Below are 16215 nucleotides of genomic sequence, written 5' to 3' on the forward strand. Positions count from 1 at the left end.
GTAATCAAAAATCTTCCAACAAAGAGGTGTCCAGGACCAGATGGTTCCCAGGGGAATTCTACCAACCATATAAAGAAGAATTAATAGAGACAGGGAAAAGATGGCGGAGGAGTAGGGGACCCTACTCCAGCCAGTCCCTGGAATTGAGCTGGATATCCAACAGACACTCTGAACACCCACAAAATCAGCCTGAGACGTAAGAAGATAGATCTGGATCATTACAAACAGAATATCACAGGGGTTTGGTTTTGAGGCACAAATCAGGGAGCCGTGATTCTCCGGGCACATATCCGAAGATAAACGGAAAGGAGAGGGAGCTGAGTCTTTGGGATACCACACCACTGGTGAGCAATAACCTCCTGCACTGGGGATGGGGCACAGACTTGCAGACTGGGGAAAGTCTGCAAGTGGGGAAAGGACTTTAGGGCAGCCACCCAGACAGAAACCTAGAGCTAAGGGGCCACACGTGCAAACTGGGGGAGGCTGGCAGTTTTAGAAGCACAAAGGGCAGAGACATGCCCTGACCTGGAGGCGAGGCCTGGGAGCACTGCTGAGGGGCACACAACCCAGGACACTGCACTTTATACCAGCACAGACAGAAACGGAGATAGTGTAGCCCGGAGAGCTCCCTGAAGAACAGACTGCGAACTCTCTGCTCTGAGGCAGAGGGTTGGAAAAGATCTTTTCTGCTCTGACTCTTAGAAGAGATGTGGAAAGCTGCCAGGGAAAGCTACCAGAGAACAAAAGCCCCCAAAACCTGTTTTCACTGAGCCCAAACAGGGTTGCCTGAGTAACAGTGCAGCAGGCCCTTCTCCCAGAAGACAGGCTGGGAAAACAAAAGGCCAGCAACTCTAAGGTCCCTATAAAACAGGTGCATCTTGCTTGGGTTGTGGTCAATAATTTGGACTCTATACATTCCTTCAACCAACCCTCAACAGAATGACAAGGAGAAGGAACACCCAAAATAGGAAAAACTCAGAGACTATGACTTATGTCACAGATTTACAAACGGATATAGATATAACCAAGATGTTGGAGATGGAATTCAGAGTAGCAATTGTGAAGACAATAGCTAAAATGGAGTAATCAATTAATGGCAACCTATAGTCTCTAAGTACAGAAATGAAAGCTGAACTGGCAGAATTTAAAAATGCTATCAATGAGATCCAATCTAATCTAGATAATCTAACAGCTAGGGTAGGTGAAGCCAAAAAACGAATTAGTGGTCTAGAAGACAAATTAATAGACAAGAAGGAAAAAGAGGAGGCCAGGGAAAAACAACTCAAAATCCATGAAAATAGAATCAGAGATATAAGCAACACCATGAAACATTCCAATGTCAGAATTATTGGGATCACTGAGGGGGTGGAGAGAGAGAGAGAGGACTAGAAGATATATTTGAGCAAATCATACCTGAGAATTTCCTAATCTGGGGAATGAAACAAACATTTGTGACCTAGAGGCAGAGAGGACCCCTCCCAAGATCAAGGAAAACAGGCCAACACCACGGCATGTAATAGTAAAACTCGCAAATCTTAGAACCAAGGAAACCATCTTGAGGGCAGTTAGGGGGAAGAGATTCCTTATGTACAGAGGGAAGAGCATCAGAATAACGTCAGACCTATCCACAGAGACCTGGCAAGCCAGAAAGGCATGGCAAGGCATATTCAGGGTACTAAACGAGAAGAATATGCAGCCAAGAATACTTTATCCGGTAAGGTTGTCATGTAGAACAGATGGAGAGATGCAGAAATTCTAAGACTGGCAGAAGATGAAAGAATATGTGACCACTAAGCCAGCCCTACAAGAAATATTAAGTGGCGTTCTATAAAAGGAGAAAGACCCCAGGGGTGATATACAACAGAAATTTACAGGGACAACTTATAAAAACAAGGTCTTCACAGGCAACATAATGACAATTAATTCATATCTTTCCATAATCACTCTCAACGTGAATGGCCTAAATACTCCCATAAAACGACACAGGGTTGCAGGTTGGGTAAAAAGATAGGACCCACCTATACGTTGTCTACAAGAGATTCATTTTGAACCTAAAGATACATCCAGACTGAAAGTGAAGGGGTGGAGAGACATCTTCCATGCCAACAGACCTCTAAAGAACGCTCAGGTAGCAATTATATCAGACAAATTAGATTTTAAACTAAAGACTGTAGTTGGAGACACAGAATGACACTATATCATTCTTTTTTTTGACACTATATCATTCTTAAAGGGTCTACCCAACAAGATCTAACAGTTGTAAATACCTATGGCCCCAACATGGGAGCAGCCACCTACATAAGCCAACTGTTAACCAAAATAAAGAGTCATATTGATAACAATATGCTAATTGTAGGAGACCTCAATACTCCACTCTCAGCAATAGACAGATCTTCTAAGCAGAAAATCAACAAAGAATTAAGAGCTTTGAATGAAACACTGGACCAGATGGACCTCGTAGATATATACAGAACATTCCACCCTAAAACAAGAGAATACTCATTCTTCTCGAGTGCACGCCGAACTTTCTCCAGAATAGACCACATACTGGGTCAGAAATCAGGTCTCAAGCAATACGAAAAGATTGACATTATTCCCTGCATCCTCTCAGAACATAATGTTTTAAAACAGGAATTCAATCACAAGAAAAAATTGGGAGAAATTAAAACCCTTGGAAACTAAAGACCACTCTGCTCAAGAATGTTTGGGTCAACCAGGAAATCAAAGAAGAACTTAAAAAATACATGGACACAAATGAGAATGAAAACACATCAGACCGAAACCTATGGGATACCACAAAGGCGGTCCTAAGGGGAAATACATAGCCATCCAAGCCTCACTCAAAAAAAATAGAAAAATCCCAAATTCACCAACTATCCTTACACCTTAAAGAACTAGACAAAAAGCAACAAACAATGCCTAAGCCACACACTAGAAGAGAAATAATTAAGATTAGGGCAGAGATCAATGGATTAGAAACCAGAAACACAGTAGATCAGATCAACGAAACTAGAAGCTGGGTCTTGAAAGAATTAATAAGATCAATAAACCACTGGACAGACTTATCCAAAAGAAAGAAGAAAGGTCCCAAATTAATAAAATTATCGATGAAAGGGGAGAGATCACGATTAACACCAAGGAAATAGAAACAATTATTAGAAATTATCAACAGCTATATGCCAATAAATTGAGCAACCTGGAAGAAATGAATGCCTTCCTGGAAACCTATAACCTATAACTCCCTATAAACTCACAGGAAGAAACTGACAACCTGAATAGGCCAATAACCAGTAACAAGATTGAAGCAGTGATCCAAAACCTCCCAAAAAACAAGAGTCCAGGGTCTGATGGATTTCCTGGGGAATTCTACCAAACTTTCAAAGAAGAAATAATACCTATTTTCCTGAAGCTGTTTCAAGAAATAGAAACAGAAGGAAAGCTTCCAGACTCATTCTATGAGGCGAGAATCACCTTAATCCCCAAACCAGGTAAAGACACCATCAAAAAGGAAAATTTCAGACCGATATTCCTGATGAGTATGGATTTCAAAATTCTCAACCAAATCCTAGCTAATAGGATCCAACATACATTAAAAGGATCAACCACCATGATTAAGTGAGATTTATCCCCGGGACGTAGGGGTGGTTCAACATTTGACAATCAATCAATGTGATAGAACACATTAATAAGAAGAGGGAGAAGAAACATATGGTCCTCTCAATTGATGCAGAAAAAGCATTTGACAAAATAAAGCATCTTTTCCTGATTAAAACTCTTCAGAGTATAGGGATAGAGGGAACATTCCTCAAATTCATAAAATCCATCTATAAAAAACCCACAGTGAATATCATTCTCAATGGGGACGAGCTGAGAGCCTTTCCCTTAAGATCAGGAACACGACAAGGATGCCCACTCTCGCCAGTATTGTTCAACATGGTACTAGAAGTCCTAGCAAGAGCAATCAGACAACAAAAAAATAAAATATATTCAAATTGGCAAAGAAGAAGTCAAACGCTCTCTCTTCACAGATGACATAATACTTTCTGTGGAAAACCCAAAAGACTCCATCCCCAAATTACTAGAACTCATACAGCAATTCAGTAATGTGGCAGGATACAAAATCAATACACAGAAATCAGTTGCTTTCTTATGCACTAACAATGCAACTGTAGAAAGAAATTAGAGAAATGATTCCATTTACAATAGCACCAAAAACCATAAGATACCTCGGAATAAACCTAACCAAAGAGGTAAAAGATCTATACTCTAGGAACTACAGAACACTCATGAAAGAAATTGAAGAAGACACAAAAAGATGGAAAAATATTCCATGCTCACGGATTGGAAGAATAAACATTGTTAAAATGTCTATGCTACCCAGAGCAATCTATACCTTCAATGCTATCCCAATCAATATTCTAATGACATTTTTCAAAGTGCTGGAACAAACAATCCTAAAATTTGTATGGAATCAGAAAAGACCCCGAATCGCCAAGGAAAGTTTGAAAAAGGAAAACAAAGCTGGGAGCCTTATGTTGCCTGATTTTAAGCAATATTACAAAGCAGTGATCACCAAGACAACATGGTACTGGCACAAAAACAGACCTAGACCAATGGAACAATAGAGAGTGCCCAGATATGGACCCTCATCTCTTAGTTCAAATAATCTTTGATAAAGCAAGAAAAAATAGCGGAAAAAAGACAGCCTCTTCAATAAATGGGCTGGGAAGATTGGACAGCTATGTACAGAAGAATGAAACTCGACCATTCTCTAACACCATACACAAAGATAAACGGAAAATGAATGAAAGACCTTAATGGGAGACAGGAATCCATCAAAATCCTAGAGGAGAACATAGGCAGTAACGTCTTTGACATCAGCCACAGCAAATTGTTTCAAGATACATCTCCAAAGGCTAGTGAAACAAAAGTGAAAATGAACTTTTGAGACTTCATCAAGATAAAAAGCCTCTGCACAGCAAAGAAAACAGTCAACAAAACACAGAGGCAACCCACAGATTGGGAGAAGATATTTGCAAATGACACTACAGACAAAGGGCTGATTTCCAAGATCTATAAGTAACTTCTCAAACTCAATACCCAAAAAACAAATAATCAAGTAAACAAAAATGGGCAGAAGACATAAACAGACACTTCTCTGAAGAAGACATACAAATAGCTAACAGACACATGAAAAAATATTCATCATCATTAGCCATCAGGGAAATTAAAATGAAAACAACTTTGAGATACCACCTTGCACCAGTTAGAATGGCAAAAATTGACAAGGCAAGAAACAACAAATGTAAATTTGTGGAGAAAGGGAATCCCTCTTACACTGTTGGTGGGAATGCAAGTTGGTACAGCCACTTTCGAAAACAGTGTGGAGGTGCCTCAAAAATTTAAAAATAGAGCTACCCTATGACCCAGCAATTGCACTCCTGGGTATTTACCCCAAAGACACAGATGTAGTGAAAAAAGGGCTATATGCACCCCAATGTTCATAGCAGTAATGTCTGCAAAGGTCAAACTGTGGAAAGAGCCTACATGCCTTTCAACAGATGAATGGATAAAGAAGATGTGGTCCATATATATACAATGGAATATTACTCAGCCATCAGAAAGGATGAATACCCAACTTTTACATCAACATGGATGAGACTGGAGGAGATTATGCTAAGTGAAATAGGTCAAGCAAAGAAAGTCAATTATCATATGGTTTCACTTATTTGTGGAATGTAAGGAATAACATAGAAGACATTAAGAGAAGGAAAGGAAAAATGAACGGGATGGAAATCAGAGGGAGTGATGAACCATGAGAGACTATGGACTCTGAGAAACGAATAGGGTTTTAGAGGGGAGGGTGGGTATTGGTTAGCCTGGTGATGGGTATAAAGGAGGGCACATACTGCATGGAGCACTGGGTGTTATACGAAAACAATGGATCATGGATCACCGCATCAACAACTAATGATGTATTGTATGGTGACAAACATAACATAATAAAATTTAAAAAAATTAAAAATAGAGCTACCCTATGACTCATGAATTGCACTCCTGGGTATTTACCCCAAAGACACATATTTCATGAAAAGAAGGGCCATATGCACCCCAATGTCCATAGCAGCAAAGTCCGCAATAGCCAAACTGTGGAAAGAGCTGTGATGCCTTTCAACAGATGATTGGATAAAGAAGATGTGGTCCACATATACAATGGAATATTACTCAACCATCAAAAAGGATGAATACCCAACTTTTACATCACATTGATGGGACTGGAGGAAATTATGTTAAGTGAAATAAGTCAAGCAGAGAAAGAGAATTATCATGCTGTTTTACTTTTTTTGTGGAACATAAGGAATAGCATGGAAGACATTAGGAGAAGGAAGGGAAAAATGAAAGGGGAGAAATTGGAGGGAAAGGTGAACTATGACAGACTATGGACTCTGAGAAACAAACTGAGGGTTTTGGGGGTAGTGGGGGGATGGCTTAGCCCGGTGATGGGCATTAAGGAGGGCACATACTGCATGGAGTACTTGGTTTTATATGAAAACAATGAATAGTGAACCAATACATCAAAAACTAATGATGTATTGTATTGTGACTGACATAAATAATATAACAAAATTAAAAATAAAAATAAATAAAAAATAAAGAAGAATTACTATCTATTCTTTTGCAACTGTTTCAAAAAATAAAAAAGGATGGAAAATTTGCAAACTCATTCTATGAGGCCAAAATTACCTTGATTCCCAAACCAGATAAAGACCACACTAAAAAGGAGAATTAGAGACCAATATCCCTGATGACATGGATGCAAAAATTCTAAAGAAGATACCAGCTAGTCAAATCCAGTAGCACAGTAAAAGGATTATTCACCAAACCAAGTGGGATTTTTCTCAGGTCGCAGGGGTGGTTCAACATCTGCAAACCAATCAATGTGATACACTACATTAATTTAAAAAAAGGACAAGTACCATATGATCATCTCAAAAGATTCAGAAAAAGCATTTGACAAAATACAGCATCCTTACTTGATAAACCCTCAATAAATTAAAGATATAAGGAACATGCCTCAACATCAGAAAGGCCATATATAAAAGACCCACAGCAAATATCATCCTCAATGGAGATAAACGATGAGCTTTTTCCCTGTCAGGAACATGACAGGGATAACAATTTTCACCACTGTTGTTCAATGTAGTACTGGAAATCCTAGTCTTGGCAATAAGACAACAAAAAGAAATATAAGGCATCCAAATTGGCAAAGAAGTCAAATTTTCACTCTTTGCAGATGACTTGATGCTCTGTATAGAACACTCAAAAGAGTCCACCAAAATATTGCTAGAACTGATACAGGAATTCAGCAATGTCATAGAATATAAAATCAACACACAGAATTCTGTTACATTTCTATACACCAACAACAAAACAGCAGAAAGAGAAATCACTGAATCGATCCCATTTATAATTGCATCAAAACCCATAAGATATCTAGGAATAATCCTAATAACCAATGAGGTTAAAAGATCCATACTCTGAGAACTATAGAACACTTATGAAAGAAATTTAAGAAGACAGAAAGAAATGGAAGAATACTCTGTGCTCATGGATTGGAAGAAAAAATACTGTTTAAATGTCTATACTACCCAAAGCTATCTACACATTTAATACAATCCCTTTCAAAACACCACCAGCATTTTTCACAGAGCTGGAACAAACAGTCCTAAAATTTGCATGGAACCAGAAAAGACCCAGAATAGCCAAAGTAACGTGGAAAAAACCAAAGCTGGAGGCATCACAATTCCAGACTTCAAACTATATTACAAAGCTGTAAGAGAGTATGGTCTTGGCACAAAAACAGACACATAGATCAATGGAACAGAATACAGAACCCAGAAATTGACCCTCAACTCTATGGTCAACTAATTTTTGACAAATAGGAAAGAATATCCAATGGAAAAGAGACTGTCTCTTCAACAAATGGTGTTGGGAAAATTGAACAGCCACCTGAAGAAGAATGGAACTGGACCACTTGCTTACACCATAGATCTAAATGTGAGACAGGAATCCATCGAAGTCCTAGAGCAGAACACAGACAGCAAACTCTGACCTCGGCCACAGCAAATTCTTGCTAGATGTGTCTCCAGAGGCAAGGGAAACAAAAGCAAAAATAAACTATTGAGACCTCATCAGGATAAAAAGTTTTGCACAGCAAAGGAAACAATCAACAAAACTAAAAAGCAACCTACTGAATGGGAGAAGATATTTGCAAAGGATATATTGGCTGTAGGGCTGGTATCCAAAATCTATAAGGAACTTAAGCTCAACAGACACACACACACACACACACACACACACACACACACACACACACACACACACACACAAACAGTCAAGCAATGGGTAGAATACATGAACAGATATTTCTTTTTTTTAATTTTTTATTGTTATGTTAATCACCATATATTACATAATTTGTTTTGGTGTAGTGTTCCATGATTCATTGTTTGTTCATAACACCCAGTGCTCCATGCAGAATGTGCCCTCTTTAATACCCATCACCAGGCTAACCCATCCCCCTACCCTCCTCCCCTCTAGAAACCTCAGTTTGTTTTTCAGAGTCCATCATCTCTCCTGGTTCGTCTCCCCCTCTGACTTGCTCCCCTTCATTCTTCCTCTCCTGCTATCTTCTTCTTTTTCTTTTTTTTTCTTAAAATATGTTGCGTTATTTGTTTCAGAAGTACAGATCTGTGATTCAACAGTCTTACACAATTCACAGCGCTCACCATAGCACATATCTTCCCCAATGTCTATCACCCAGCCACCCCATCCCTCCCATCCCCGACCACTCCAGCAACCCTCAGTTTGTTCCTGAGATTAAGAATTCCTCATATCAGTGAGGTCATATGATACATGTCTTTCTCTGATTGACTTATTTCCCTCAGCATAACACCCTCCAGTTCCACCCACGTCGTTGCAAATGGCAAGATCTCATTCCTTTTGATGGCTGCATAATATTCCATTGTGTATATATACCACATCTTCTTTATCCATTCATCTGTCGATGGACATCTTGGCTCTTTCCACAGTTTGGCTATTGTGGACATTGCTGCTATAAACATTGGGTTGCACGTACCCCTTCGGGTCCCTACATTTATGAACAGATATTTCTTAAAAGAAGACATTAGAAATGACTAACAGACACATGAAAAAATGCTCAACATCACCTGGCATCAGGGAAATACAAATCAAAATCACAATGAGATACCATCTCATACCAATCAGAACGGCTAAAATGAACAACTCAAATGTTGGTGAAGATGTGGAGAAAAGGAAACCTTCTTATACTGTTGGTGAGAATGCAAGCTGGTACAGCCACTCTGGAAAACAGTATGGAGGTTCCTTAAAATGTTAAAAATTAGAACTGCCCTATGACCCAGCAATTGCACTACGAGGTATTTTTCCAAAGGATACAAACATAGTGATTTGAAGGGGCACATGCACCCTAATGCAGCAATGTCCACAATAGTCAAAGTATGGAAAGAGCCCAGATGCCCATCAATGGATGAATGGATAAAGAAGAGTGGTATTTATATACAATTGAATATTACTCAGCCATCAAAAAGAATTAAATCTTTCCATTGGCTACCATGTAGATGGAACTAGAGTGCATCATGCTAAGTTAAATAAGTCTGTCAGAGTAAGACAAATACAATATGATTTCACTCATATGTGGAATTTAAGAAACAAAACTGATGAGCATAGGAGAAGGGAAGGAAAAATAAAATAGGTCAAAATTAGAGAGGGAGAGAAACCATGAGAGACTCTTGACTATAGAGCATAAACTGATGGTTGCTGGACAGAAGGGGGTTGGGGGATGGGATAATTGTGTGATTGGCGTTAAAGAGGGTACTTGGGCATTATATCCAATGGATGAGTCACTAAATTCTACCCTGAAATTAATAATACACTATAAATTAACTAACTTGAATTTAAATAAAACAAAATAACACATAAATATATACACATAAATGCCAACATATCTGTATTTATTATATATTAACCCATTTTAATCCCACTATATTGGAATAACTTAAAAATCAAATTAAAAAAAATTCCTCTAAACACACAATTAGGTATATTAATTTCTAGACTTTGATGTGTCTATCTTTCAATGATCACACTTAAAAGTCAATTTTACATTTCTCCTTGTTTCTATAAATCGTGTGACTTTTGAAATAAATGTGTGCATAGCTCCATAGATATTTAAAATTTATATATGTAAAGTTGAATTGTAGTTCCATGTGGAACTTTGTTGTTAAATGTTAAAAGTATCATATAATGATAATTATAAATCGTCAAATTATTTGTTTCTATGTAAAATGAAACAATTATGTTTTTTCTGTAGTATTACATAAAGTCTTTGTCTTTATGAATTCAAACAAATTTGCCAGGTAGACAAAAGTTCCCCATGTTTAAATTCTATTTTACATCCAGATGTTTTGGTACATTTTCAAAGCCGCCATACTTATCTGGAAGAGAACCCTGTACCTTCTCTTGAATAACTGTATTTGTGTGAAAAAATATTATGCATTCTGAACAGTATAAATAATATATACAGTTTTCTGCAAAATGCACCCAATATAAAGTTTTGAATGGTGTGATCAAAAGAATAAAATCAATAATGAAATATAATCTCTAATTAAGGAACTCATAAGTTAATTTTCCAGAGTCCATGCAATTTTGGTTTTCTGTGTTTTTTTTCCCCCACTTTAAATAGGGGACTAGTGTCGCCTGGTTGACTCAGTAGAGTAAGCATCCAACTCTTGGTTTTGGCTGTCATGGTCTCAGAGTTGTGGGACCAGCCCCACGTTGAGCTCTGTGCTCAGCGTGGATTCTGCTGGAGATTATCTCCCTCTCCCTTTGCTCCTTCCCCTGTTCGTGTGCTCTCTCTCCCCCTCTCTCTCTCTCTCTTTTTCTCTCTCTCTAAAATAAATAATACCTCTAAAAAATAAATATGACACTAGGTCTGTGTTTACATACCTAAAGAGCTGGTCAGATTTTATTTTTAAATTCTTAATTACTTCAAGGTTGTGACACTGAACAGCTATTTGTGCTTCAATTACTGGAAATACTTTTGTGTAAGGCGTCAGTGTTTCGAATTGATATGTAATAAAACAAGTAAATACGTTTTAAAGTTCATTTTATGGACTGTGAAAAATGATATTTTTCACCAGAGTTGCATATTCATTTACTTCTGACTACCATGAAATAGAGTAAAAGTAGTATTACATAAATATTTTTCTAATAGTGTATCTAATGAAAGCATTGTTTTGTCTCATGTTTTTCAAGTATTAAGACAAAAAAGTGGAAGTCCTTCTTATTAACTGTATGTCAAAAGAATAGCATTTCTATGAAGTATGTAAACAAATAATTAATACATTTAATACTCCAGAACAGGGGGAAAAGTGCAAATGTCTCTAGAATGTCCATTGAAATACTTCTTTTTCACTATTACATTATTTTGACTACCTGAAACCTAATGCAATGTGATTTTATTTTCCTTGACAAAAAAATTTTACTCCTACATGAATAGTATCTGTATATGTGGATAATCCAATATACTTAACCACTTAAAAAGGAGAGTTTAAAGCAATTTGGATTGAGATTAGCTTGAATAGGAAAAGAGTAAAAGTTGATTATAATTCCTAGTAATGATTAAATAAATTGGTTGTTCTTTTTTTTAAGATTTTTTATTTATTTGACAGAAAGAGAAGACAGTGAGAGAGGGAACACAAGCAGGTGGAGTGGGAGAGGAAGAAGTAGGCTTCCTGCTGAGCAGGGAGCCCAATGCGGGACTTGATTCCAGGACCCTGGGATCATTACCTGAGCCGAAGGCAGACACTTAACACTGAGCCACCCAGGCACCCCTAACTTGGTTGTTCTAAGGGAACTTTTGGCAGAAATTTCGATGGAAAAAAAAAGAAGAAGAAGATATTTAGATGGCATTCTTTTTAATTTTAAAGGGTTGTGACCTCAGGGCTTATGAGATCAAGCCCTGCATTGGGCTCCACTCTCAGCATGGAGTCGGCTTCAGACTCTCTCTCCCTCTCTCTCTGTTCCTCTTCCCTGTGCTCTCTCTCTATTTAAAATAAATAAATCTTTAAAAAATTTTTTTTCATCAAACTTGGTATTTTCAGTGAGTGGAGGTTAGTCTTGTGGTGGTAATATATAGTGTGCCTCTGTATTACACTATTAACTAATCAAACTACTATTACATCAATTTGTCCAATAATTCATCTATAGAAATAAATAATATATGTAATAAATCAGTGAATTACCACTATATGTAAAAAAATCCTGCATGTATAATTTATAAAATAAAAAGAAGAAAATAATTTTGTAATTTTAAAGTGCACTTCCAAAAGTTATAGAAACTTTAACAAAATTACTAAGTTATAAAGAAAAACTTACTAATATAGCTTCAAATAAAAACAATTAAATAATTCTTCACATAAATACATCTACAATTTTCTTTATTTTTTTTACAATGAAGGTATACTGCATGTGCAATAAAAATAAAAGTTTATGACTAACCTAGAATTTTATGTCTATTTCAAATACCACATAAAACCCCAGAAATAATGTAGGAACAAACATAATACATGAAGAAATAATTGCTCAATAGTTCTCTTTAAAAAGGCACGTTCTGCATGGAGGAGCACTGGGTGTTATATGCAAACAATGAATCATGGAACACTACATCAAAAACTAATGATGTAATGTATGGTGATTAACATAACATAATAAAAAATAAAAAATAGTAATTATACACAACACACAAAACTTTATGTTATCACAGCAGCTTTGAATATGCTAAATACTTAAATCTATATAATATTTAAAGTAGACAAAAACTAAGCTACAAAAAAAATCTAAAACAACTTGTCTATTACATAAGAGCACATATAGGAAGCATTTACAGTGTGTGGATTAATTTCATGTAAGGTTTCTTAAGATCTGCTTTTCCTATGTCATTTCTTTTGAGATCAGGCTTCATATCATGCCTATGTAGATACAAAATTACACCATGTAATTGAACAGTGATGAGTGCAGGCAATAAAATAACAAAATGAGGCAGTATTATTTTGTGTTGAAACAAATATATTAGTAAATATTGTACAAAATAGTGGTTGCTGGTTGACTGACTCTAAATTCAATTTTTTTAAAGATTTTATTTATTTATTTGACAGAGAGAGAGATAGTGAGAACAGGAACACAAGCAGGGGGAGTGGGAGAGGGAGAAGCAGGCTTCCCGTGGAGCAGGGAGCCTGATGCGGGGCTCGATCCCAGGACCCTGGGATCATGACCTGAGCCGAAGACAAATGATTAACAACTGAACCCCCCAGGTGCCCCCAAACAGATATATTTCTAATGAATATTCTATCATTTTTCAGAACATCTGAGCCAAAATAATTATAGAAAATATTTGATTCCCTGTTGAAAACATGAAATTTCTGCTAAATCTTCTTATATATTACAGCCTACTACAACCATTTCATTTCTTTACTTTCATTTTCTATTTAGGTGAATAATGAGCTAAATGTAAATATCATCCCAAAGTCTCCTTTTGAAAATGTATTTTATACTTTGTTTAAAATCAATTGGAACAGTTTTGCCCTCTGCTAACAATAATATTTTATTTCATTGTCACAATTTCCTTAAGGAACAATGAATTTTTGTTGTGTTGGTTGACACTTTTCCCCATTTTGTGTGATGTCTCTTTAAAAAGAACACACCTACTATATTGAAAGTTTTAAATACATATATTCTTCTTCAGTTCTCACTTATCTTAGTGTTCTGCAACATCAGTAAATATAAGATGCCTCTCCTGGCATTAATCAGAAATTGAAGAATATATAGAAAGATTAAAGAATATTGCAAATGTAGCACAAAATATAAGAATCAAATTATTTCTAATATTATATTAATTTGCCTAATTTCATCAATTCATGTCCAGCAGATATATAGTAATTTAGTAATGTGAACCAATGACAGAAAATATATAATTTATCTATTTTTTTAAGATGTGAAAAAATAAAATAAGTCATCTGAAAATTGATTGTAGGATGGTCCTTTTAGCTAAGAAAAACCTAGTGATAACCAAGAACTTATTCTAATTAACATTCACTTTTCATATTTTGCCTGTCTCATGAAGTTACTTGTCCTGTGTTTAGGAAAAGATCTCTTAGCTAAATAAAAGAAAATGTCATTGTGGAAAAAGTTAATTTATTTGACTTTTTAAGAATTACAAAATATCAAAAAATACAAATGAAAAGAGGAAGATATTTGGAAAATATTTCAATATTTTCTTCATTTATGCCTTGCTTACTGTACATTTATATTCTCAAGTCTAATAAATCTAACCCATAAAACATCTCCATGCCTTCAAAAACTGTTGAAACCAGAATTTACTCTTTTAACAAACTTCATGAGCCAATCTAACACAAATGATAATCTGCTAATGTAATTCACAAACCACCCCCCCCTTTGTATACATTTTTAAGTGAGCCACAAATTTAGTCCAGGGGAAAGTGTTATTAAGATACACAACACACACACACACACACACACACACACACACAAGATAGACAACACACAAATTGTTGTTCATAAAAAATAATTTCCTGTTGAGAAATGTTTATAATAAATAAAATAATAGCAGTAAAATTAGAAAATGATAGCACCTTTATAAATGATTACATATAAACAAAAACAAACCTTGAGGAGATGTTAGGCATCTCACACCTTGTACCTTGTAAACTCATTCAAAGCATAACAGAACTCTGTATACAAAGAATAGGGTTCTATTTTACTGTCTGCAATAGCATAATTATGGACTTATTGTAACAAAAATGCACCCACAACTGGAGTGATATCTTACTTTCACTGTGTGATTAAGAATGGATAATGTTATTGTATAATTTAAATATGCATATTCTTGAATGACTTTGATTCTTAAAACCATTTCCTAAATTATGGTAAATTATTATCTTCATTGTTATTTTGAATTCTGATAGATTTCTTTAGTATTTCTAACTTTGGTGAGAAGATACCCAGTTTGACTTCAACATTACAACCATTTTATTAAGCCTGAATAGGTTTTCAAAAGACTTTATTCACTGAAACTGAGATGAAGATCTTTTTTAAACATAACACAGACAAAACAATAAAATCAACATGTGACATAATTTCAAAAGATGTAGATAAATTCTATTTCTTGACTTTATTAAAGAAGTAACCATACTTAAATCATTTAATTTACTTATGAATTTCTAGATAAATTTGTAATCATTTCTCCACAGAATACAGAGAGAAATCACTGTATAAGCTCTTGTTTTCATAAGTTTATTGGGTTTTAAATTATTATACATACATTTCTTGGGTCTTAATATGCCCATACTTTCCTTCAGGCCCATTAAAGAAAGCAAACATATTTCCTTATCCAAAAGTCATTATCTTTTAAGAATATCTCCTGGAGGGCTTTCAATACCTTACACAAATATGCAAATACTTAAATGGATGTCCAAAATAGAGATCTCATATATATTTCATGTTTTGGCTTGAATATAAAAATGAACAGCATGTCTTTATTTTTCTAATCTTATTCTTGTTACATTGTGTAAATAAAGATTTTATGAAACAGAATAAAGGTGGGTTCCTAATCTAAAAATAACATTCTCTTTTCATTGTGGCAGTTTGGGAGCATATGGGTAAGGAGGATATATTGATGCTATTTTATTTTCCTGAGCAGACACAGTTTTTCCCAAGTGAAGCTGGGATTCTCAACTCCATTAAACACCAAGACCTTCTTACCAGATTCTAAAAAGCTTTACTGTGATATATCTAGCCCTGACTGTTTTGATCCTCATGCACATAATGATACTGAAGACAGAGCCAGGACCTTTATTCTAAGGTCTTTCAAGTATATTCTCTAGCAAGTTGTGTCATACTTCCATCTGCAGACAACACTTCCCCTGTTATAGTCATCATTCAGCACCAAATTTTCCTACCATCAAGAGTAATTTTACCATGATTTTCTACCAAACTTAAAATGAAACCATATATTTATTTTGATACTTCTGCAGAATATAATCATTTTGATTGTTGGAGTCAATACAATAGATTCTATAAAGTTCTACTTCAGCTGAA

General features: G+C 35.8%; 1 protein-coding gene across 1 annotated transcript in view; it reads right to left on the reverse strand.

Annotated features, from left to right (window-relative positions):
- PCDH11X (protocadherin 11 X-linked) overlaps positions 1-16215 on the reverse strand; it is a 570208-nt gene that overhangs the window by 474990 nt on the left and 79003 nt on the right.

The sequence above is a fragment of the Eumetopias jubatus genome, unplaced genomic scaffold (assembly GCF_037043125.1).
Source record: "Eumetopias jubatus isolate StellerSeaLion01/CBP00866 unplaced genomic scaffold, mEumJub1_p1.0 scaffold_11, whole genome shotgun sequence".
Lineage (NCBI taxonomy): Eukaryota > Metazoa > Chordata > Mammalia > Carnivora > Otariidae > Eumetopias > Eumetopias jubatus.